The sequence below is a fragment of the Octopus bimaculoides genome, chromosome 7 (assembly GCF_001194135.2).
Source record: "Octopus bimaculoides isolate UCB-OBI-ISO-001 chromosome 7, ASM119413v2, whole genome shotgun sequence".
Taxonomy (NCBI): Eukaryota; Metazoa; Mollusca; class Cephalopoda; order Octopoda; family Octopodidae; genus Octopus; species Octopus bimaculoides.
This window is the reverse complement of record NC_068987.1, coordinates 24,977,557-24,984,555: the sequence shown is the minus strand read 5'-3', so window position 1 is coordinate 24,984,555 and position 6,999 is coordinate 24,977,557. Positions and strand designations below refer to the sequence as shown.

General features: G+C 34.1%; 1 long non-coding RNA gene across 1 annotated transcript in view; it reads right to left on the bottom strand.

Moving 5' to 3' along the window:
- Window positions 1–2,633: 2,633 nt before the first annotated feature.
- Window positions 2,634–6,999, bottom strand: part of LOC128248347 (uncharacterized) — a 16,824-nt gene continuing 12,458 nt past the window's right edge. The window contains exon 3 of the long non-coding RNA XR_008264579.1: window positions 2,634–4,412. This is a non-coding gene — a long non-coding RNA (uncharacterized LOC128248347). The remainder of the gene's footprint in view (window positions 4,413–6,999) is intronic.

Sequence of the window (6,999 nt, the reverse complement as noted above, 5' to 3'; positions counted from 1 at the left end):
GAAATTATCCTTTGTGAAAATTATATATATATATATAATTTTCACAAAGGATAATTTCAGATTCAGCAGTGGTCGACTTTTTCTTATTTTCCGGGTTCAATAAAATAAGAACTTGACAGGAATTGGCGTCGTCAATTCAGTCGATGGCCTTTCCCCTCGATCCAATCTGTCACCTTGTGCTTACGTATGATATCACCATTAACAAATGTTAATGCAATAATTGGCAGGAAATGGTACTGTATCGGACTAAATATTGCCTTGTTTCATCCCCTTATGCTTCCAGTCGAAATCCAGCTACCTTTCAGTTTGACAATCAACAACGGTAGCTATATACTCTTCGTGTTACAATGAGTCCCAGTAAAATACTGGTTTCACCTGAATATACCTTTCTTCCTATCTTCCAATCTTCAAACATTCGGCGTTGTATTAAAATTAAACCAAATGTATAAACTATTTCTGCAACTTGTCTAGGTCTTTTATGATATAACAAAATACTGGGAGCTAACGTGTTCTCATACTTTAATTTTGATCTTTATTACAAGCAACAGAGATTCCTTAAATAACGAGAGAAATGTAGCAAATTTTTCTGCAGAATTTTACACGAACATGAAAAATGTATAGCAGTTGTACAGCGTTCACGCATCGTTTTATTTTTATTAAAGGCTCGTTTTGTAACACTGCATTCTATCTTAATAATATACTAAAATTAAATCACGATCTTGTGGTTTGCTTGAAGTATTGGATATATAAGCGAGTGAGAATGGAAGAATTATTTCTGGTTTTGATATGCGAGAAAATAAATTTCAAAATTGTTGTCTTATTTGTCACACTTCTTTACCTATATAAAAAAAATCAAATTAATCACAAATTACTTTGAATTAAAATAAAGGACGTCGTGTTCTGTTTCATACAAATATGGGTGCAGTCTCTATTTGTGGAGATTTTGATTAGACTGTTTGAGAGTATCTTGACCGAAGTTTTTATTTATAATAGCACGATCCAAAGAAAGGCAACTGTTGTGACATTTTTCATGACTTCGGAGATGGGTGAGAGTAGGGGAGAAATCTGTCCATAAACTGGAGACTGCATGCGAATAATTATGAAAGAGTACTTCTGATAAAAGTACCCAAATGGCAAAAGGAATGTTAAACCGAGTGGCAGATATGTAAATACGGAAATTGCCTCGCCAACGCACTTCTACAGAGCATTTCAACACAGGCTTTGCTTGCTCCGTTGGTAGAATATACATATACAATGTGATGCATAGGAAGATCGGACACTGTGAAGGAGATTTCCTAACCACAAGTCCATTCCGGTACCCATTATGCTAGTGAGAGAGCACTGGAAAAAGCTGACGTATCGATTATTTAAATGATTTTCTATAAACTCGAATTTCTCAAGGTGATAGAAAACTATTTAACTGGGTTTAATGTGATCTTGTTCATTTCCACGGCTTTATCAATTACAGTCGCATATCTCCATAGTCTGCTCAATTTCTACAGTCCCTTTCATGACTTCCACATCTCTATAGTCCTTTCTCTCAATACCATGCATCTCCACAGTCCTTAACAACTATCACACAGCATCAAAATCCAATCAATAACTGCTACACATCTACAGTCTTTTCACTCTCTGTCACCCATTTTCACAATTCCATCAATCAGTCATACATCCTCACAATTCTATCAATTACCGTCACACATCTACACAGTCCCTTCAGTTGCTATCACAACAAATATTTCATTCGATAACTCACTGTTGTGTTTGAAAATATGTGATATTGAAATAATGTCTAATTTTTTTACACTGGCTCTTCCACCAAACACTTCAAAATAGTTTGTCTAACGATGGAAGCAGATAAGATTTCGGATAGCAGATGAGATGTTAGACACAAGATACAAAATTTACAGAGTTAGACAGTTACAAGCATATATTTCTCGCTATCTTAATCGACACTTCAATCTAATGGAACTTTACTTTGCAAATAAATACTCTGTTCGGTTGCTTATTCACAATTTCCCATAGAACTTCAACATAACATTCTTCTATTGTTGACTGATATCAAATGTTGTGTAAAACAAGCTTACTAATTCTTGTGATTAACCTTCGTTATTCAGTGTATCGTTCACAGTTTTACAGTCTGAGTTACATCGCTGTGCTGTTTCTATGTTTACTAGTTTTAGCTATCACACTTCAGCCATGCTAGAGCACCGCATTCAAGGCTTTTAATCAGTCATATCGATCCGAGTGTGGGGCTTATTTTATCGAAATCTAGTCACCGAATCACTAGATCACGTTTTCAGATACAATGACACAACTTGACTTACTGCTTTAGACCGACATGAACACGTGAACTCATACACATAGACACATACGTATGAATATGTGCGTGTCTTTCTTAATCTATTTATGTTCACCAAATCTGATTTACAAAATAGTCAACTCGAGGCCATAGCAGAAAACAGGTAGCTAAGGTATCACGCAATGGGGTCGAATTCAGTTCCGCTTGAATGAGATAGCAACTGTAGCTTCTACTACAAAACAGAACTTAACTTTTATGAAGTGTATATCAGGACGAGGCAAAGTTTGAGAGGTAAAAATTACAGCAACAAAAAAGAAAGAAAACACCCGTGAAATGAAATAAAATGTTTATTTTAAAAATCATTACAACAATCATTAATTTTTAGTTCATTTAGAAATTTAGAATTATTTGACATTTTATGATTTAGTCGAATAGAATTTTCCGATCGTTGAAGAAAACTATAGCAAAATCATAATTATTGAATATCTTTAATAATTCGTAGGTATTGTCTTTTTATTAATAGCTTCATTTGAAGAAGCGTAGTGGGAAGCCGTGACATTCATTCAAAGGATAGTGACTCGAAGAAAATGAAATAACCACAGCAGATGATTGAAACTAAACCACAGCAACGCATTTAGTTTTTACTGTGAAGTAATTAAATAAATGAGGGACTGATAGAAATAGGAGACCAAATCAAACACAGACCAGTTTGTAATGTCTTTAGAAAAAGGAAGGCTACATTCAACAACATTTAGTTCCTTTGCTTGCTTTTGTCAGCAATACCAAGGACATGCCAAAGAACCGCTATCATGATTCACCGGTATTCAAAAAGTTAGGTGGTCATCTTTGGAACATATTTGACCATATGTCTTCTCGATCAGAGGCTAGACAACGACGACAGCAAAAACAAAAACAACCACTAGTTAATTGTGTTTTTACGATGATCTATGCATATTATGAGGAAATGTAAAGTAGGTATAACTTGCGGCTTATCCCAGAAATATTACTAGTGTGAGGAAAATAAAATAGATTCAACCAGTTCCGATGAGTCAAAACCTATTTACGATTTACTACAAGGTTACAAATTGAGAGGGAAAGAGTAGAGTTGATCCATCTAATTTTTCATAATACTGTTCAGATTATTAATATGTATTAAATGTGGACGGATAATTGTTAAACTTGACGCGTGCGCGTCTGTATGTGTGTGTATGTGTGAGATCAATACTTATCCATTATTAGTAAAAAAAGAAGGGCAGTGGATTGACAGAATCGTCAATGCATCGAACAAATCCTTTGTAGAATTTGTTCCGAATTTTTATGTCTGTAACGAAGGTAAATTATTCTTTTATTCCTCTAAAGTCGATAAAATAAAGAATATGTCAAGTACTGACGTAATCGACTAACCTACATCTCTCGAAAATGTTGGCCTTGCGCCTAAATTAGAAATTGATTTAGTAGATAGAAAAATGTACTCTTGTGTTTGTAAATTTGGTGATCAATATTAGCTTGTTTCACTCCAGTTTAGAAATCACTGAGCAGACATGGTGAAAGACGTCCCAGCCTAGACTATCTAGTATAGGTGGGTATTTAGGACCACATCATATAATGGGTTTTGTAAGACAGTGGAACATGAAAATAACTTGGTCGTTATTTCCAGCAAATCAAGTGACTACATAGAGTTCCCCTTTCGCAGTTGACTCAAAAATTTGTAATAAAAGGAACATGTTTGAGAGTAGGTCGCAATAAGCACCGAACTGGATGTCTTATTCTATATAGTTCGGTGACTCATTTCTTTTAGCTCAAAACTCTGCTGTAATAAGTTTCATTAATCCTTCAGTGAGTTTTTTAAAAAACTACCAGTAATACACTGGAGTTACTTTTAATGACTCCCTCGTCACTTGCAATAAAAATTCAATTCATGTCTAGCCAAATAAAATCAATATTAGAAGTAGCATATATCATTTTTTGAAAATCATAACTGATTGGAAATTAAAGATAAAATTTAAACAAAAGCATCCTTAATGTTCTTATTCTGTAAGTGTCTTTCAATTATAAACCAAAATCGCCGAGGTCAACAAAGCCAGAAGACTTGTCAATGGAATTTGCACATCTAAAAAGAAATAAAATAAAATTTGATGCAATAATTAAGTAAAATAGAAGATATATTCATTCGCTTTACATGTAAATCAGTCGAAGCATAAGACGGGCACGACGATGATTTATAAGATAGAGTGAGGTTTTATGAATAAGTATTACATTATTCAGAAACAGGGCCTCATTTATTCATTTCAAACAACTCAGAGCTAGAGATGAGGAATATGTGGGATGTTGACTGGACAAAAGGCTATTCCCAAATAACACTTGCCTCATTACAATGCCAGAGACTCGGCTCTTACCTGTGTCTGGAGTACTTGGCTTTGTAGGAGAGTCTGCGGTGTCGTGCATGCTGTTATTGACTTTAATTTCATCACAGGAATTGTTAACTTCCATTGTCTTTAAAGTCCAGGAACAAGATTATTTGGCGATGATGATCATACGAGTTCACAGCCATCAAGTATGGATGGATGGATGGATGGATGGATGGATGGATGGATGGATAAAAAAGGATGGATGGTTTGCATACATGCAGTCGAAGCGGGCTGGTAAATATATGAAGCATGTGAATTCTCTTTCTGAGAAGGGTACGAAACAATCCTTTTCGTGTGACCAGCGCGGTCGTGTCTGCTTCTCAAAGGCAGGCCTACTCAATCACAAGTAGAGCCATGAAAGCGACCCGTTTACAAATCAATTCTGTTCTCTCGTGTACCTTCTTTAGTAGAATATGTGGGTCAGCCAATGGACTCTATTGGTATTGTAGATCCCACCATCCAGACGGTCGGGCTATTGCTAAAAGGCTGACTTGTGATCGGCGAGGAATGACTTGTAGGTCCCTTGCAGGTCTTAGGTGTCATATGAGGCGTCATTAGCGATGGAGAGACAAAACGTAAGATATTTCTTAGATTCAAATGGGTTTAGAAAGCAGTTTTATGCGGCCACAAGTTGACTTCCATAATGTATGTATGTATGTAGGTAGGTAGGTAGATAGGTAGGTATTTAGGTAGGTAGAATGATATATAGGTATGCATCATGTGTATAAATAAGCAAAAGAGTTTACGAAGTTCCTAATCATAATTTTCTCGAATCTCTGTTAACTGGTTTGGGATAAACAGCAAGAATCAGCATGTTGAAAAAGCCTTCTAATTTCTATTGAGGGATATTATAGACTGTTTCAGTATCTAGAACTTTTAAGATAGACAAATCTTTGTTGAAATAAGTTGCAGTTGTATCAAGAATATTCCCAGCTATGGTATAAATTGGTACCTGAGCTTTCAAATGAACCATAACAATATTGGGTTGGTGCATAATTATTGCAGCTTTTGTCAACAAAAAAATTATTCAAGAAAAACAATAACAACATGTAACAAAAACATCTTTAAATAATTATTCCGGTGCATATTCACCATCTACTTGAATTACTGCTTCCCATTTGCTTAGCAGACAGTCAGACAGTCAGACAGTCATTTAAAGATGACTTTGTTAAATATTGTTATTGTTTTTGTTGAAAAAATTTTGTTGAAAAAAAGCCGCAATAATTATGCAGTAACCCAATAGAATGTTTTTCTGTTTCTTCCCATAAAGGAGTAGAAGCGTTGATTGTAATGCTTCTTGAAGCTGATAACGGTGAGCTCGTTGTATTTTCCTTATATAGGTGCTTGTTAAATGGTATACCTGATGTTCAGAGTATTTGATCTGAAGAGTGAATTCACTTTGATTATTAATAAACAGATGCTGGGGATGTGTATATGTGCGTTTACGACTGTTTCCGGATGGAAGCTATGCTGGTTAAGCAAGATTAAATCACTTTTATATTGTATGTATTGATGAGCGTTTGCATTTCTACAGCGATATAGATATGGCATGTCCTTAAACAATGCACTTTCATATCTTCTATGAATGATGTTAATTTGTCTATCAATTCAATTTTGAATATCATGACTGCAATTTACACTGATTAATAATATTATTATGTGTAATTTTATTTTTATTTTCATAAGACAGGATCTGTACTTTGGCCTCTTAGTACTTACATGTTAATATCCTAGTTGATTTTCATTCACTTTAACATATCCTTAATGAAGGACACTGATTTAAATGTTAAATTCAAGCGTATCATCGACTGCTGACCAATTCATTCACCTTACTGCAAATTCCTTACAGTGTAAATTTTTTACAATGTCAGAAATAAATGTCTTAGGTGTTGTGATAGGAGGTCCAATGACACTCCCCTGTATATTGCCATTGAATTTACTGTATATCCTTATTTACAATACATACTTTTTTCTCTAAATCAATATTAAAATTAGAGGTATTAAATTGCATAGATTTTCCTAAAGCAATTTCATTAATGAAATAATAATTTGTAATAATTTTTTGAACTATTTATTGATACATACATACATAATACACACACACACACACACACACTCACATGCACACATGTACTATATAAACTGAACTATTAAAAACTAATATATTGGAATATAGTGGGTTATCTACCCCTATAGAATTTATGCGACATATGTGGTAATATATCATGATATATATAATGACATATATATATATATATATATATATATATATATATATATATATATATA